Source organism: Polypterus senegalus, chromosome 4 (assembly GCF_016835505.1).
Source record: "Polypterus senegalus isolate Bchr_013 chromosome 4, ASM1683550v1, whole genome shotgun sequence".
NCBI lineage: Eukaryota > Metazoa > Chordata > Cladistia > Polypteriformes > Polypteridae > Polypterus > Polypterus senegalus.
This window is the reverse complement of record NC_053157.1, coordinates 253,636,653-253,639,100: the sequence shown is the minus strand read 5'-3', so window position 1 is coordinate 253,639,100 and position 2,448 is coordinate 253,636,653.

Sequence of the window (2,448 nt, the reverse complement as noted above, 5' to 3'; positions counted from 1 at the left end):
TCCAGCAGCTGTGGGGCATCTGTTGGTGAGGAAAGATTCATGGATTTTGACTTTGATGTTGTTGTGATGATGTTATGATCTTCACAAAGTCAATGGAGGCTCTGATTGGGGCTCTTGAGAGACTGAGCCAGGAGTCTGAGTGTCCAGGCTTGTGAATGTCCTGATAAAAACCAACATCCAGGCCTTTAATGACCTCTTGGTCACAGCCATCAGCAGTGTCTCTGTTTGTGGAGAGCAGTGACATTCATGTGACTCTGGTGACTTTTCCTATGAAGTCAGTAGATGGTTTGGGAGAGCATGGGGGGTCATGAGGTCACTGGAAAGGGGTGTGTGGCGCTCCCGATATCTACGCAAAAGGATGAAGGTCCAAGTCTTTAGAGTCCTGGTGCTTCCTGTCTTACTATATGGTTATATATATGCTATATGACATTGTTCTACTGTAGATTCCTTTGATCAAGTCTCACTTTCACAGCTAAAAAGAACTACTGACACCCTTAAACCAGCTTCCAGCCCCCTCGATGTTGTACCACCATGTCTCTTAGTGGAAGCCTTTGATGTTTTGGTCCCATCCTTACTAGCGATTATCAATGATTCTATTAGTTGAGGGGTTGTGCCCTCATTTTTTAAACATACTGCAGTCTGTCCCCATCTAAAAAAGGCAGGATTAGATCCTGGAGTTTTAACCAACTTTCGTCCAATTTCCCAGCTGCCATTTCTGGCTAAAATTCTAGAAAACATTATTTATAATCAATTGGTCGATCACCTTAACTCCAATAATTTATTTGAGATCTACCAATCTGGTTTTAGGCGTTATCATGGTGTTGAAACAGCACTCCTGAAAGTGTTCAACGATATATCTCTTATTACTGACTCAGGTGATGCGGCAGTCCTTGTCCTCCTTGACCTGTTTGCTGCCTTTGACATTATTGACCATGAGATACTGCTGTTGCTGGTTGAACATCTTGTTGGGCTTAAAGGGGCTGCTCTTAACTGGTTCAGGTCATATTTAACTGGTAGATACTGTTCAGTTCTACTGCTCCCCTCAAATATGATGTTCCTCAGGGATCCATTTTGGGTCCTATTTTATTCTCTATATACCCTATTGGAGCGATTTTTAGGAAATTTAACATTTCTTTTCACTGCTATGCTGATAACACTCAGGTTTATATTCCCATCTGCACTCTGTAACAAATCAACTCCACAACTGTCTGACTGAACTAAGATCCAGGATGGCTAATAATTTTCTTGATCTAAATCAAAATAAAATGGAGGTGCTTATAGTGGGTCCATCAGCTAAAGCCCACATTGGTCGCTCTTTCTCTGTCTTTTCCAAACCTCAAGTCCACAATCTTGGTGTTATCTTTGATAGTAACCTCTCTTTTGAGAAACAAGTAAATTCTGTAGTCAAGATTTGCTTTTTCCAACTTTGTGTATTAGGTAAGATCAAGCCTTTTTTATCTTCTAAAGATCTTGAGAAAGCTACTCATGCTTTTGTTTTTTCTTGCCTCGATTATTGCAATTCGCTGTATTCTGGGATTAACAAATCTCTGATACGCAGGTTACAGCTGGTCCAAAATGCTGCCACTCGCTTTCTGGTTGGGGTAAGAAAATCTGATTCTGTTTCTCCTATTTTAGCTTCTTTACACTGACTGCTGCCTGTCAGTTTTCAAATTGATTTTAAAATCTTGCTGCTAGTTTTTAAATCGTTACATGGACTCGCTGCTGTCTCTTTATCTGAACTGTGTTTTTTACACCAGCCATCCAGAGCTCTTAGATCTTGTGGTCAGTTGTCTCTGGTTGTCCCCCCTATCGAGTGTAAAACAGAGGGGTCAGACAAGGCCTTTGCAGCTGCTGCCCCTCGCCTGTGGAGCTCTCTACCTCATCATATTAAGGAGTCGTCTACAACTGAACTGTTCAAAATGAGATTAAAAACTCACTTCTTTTGACTTGCATTCAGTGACCTTCAGTAATACTGATGGTTTCCTCTTTGTGATCATATAACATTATTTCTATTTATTATCTATCTTATTTTATGTTCATATATTTTATTGCTATTTGTTTTATTGTTTATTATTGTTTTTGTTTTTTCTTTTATTCTATTATTGTAAAGCACTTTGGCCGCAGCATTACTATGTTGTTTTATATTTGCTATATAAATAAATTGACATTGACATTGACATTGGTTGCGAGACATGGACGCTAACCTGAGACGAAGACTGATCTCCGTTGGTATTGTGTCTCTTTGGAGAATGATTGGGTACCGCTGGTCTGATTTTGTGTTGCTAACAGCGAACACAAGCAGAAGTCATTCAATACAATCAATTAGTGACAATCATATTTAAAAGTAAAAATCAACTCTCACAGTCCCACCATTTAGTTCTGCTAGAACAACAATTACCATTTATGGATTTAAGTAGGTCTACATTAGCATAAGGCAGTTGAAATGAT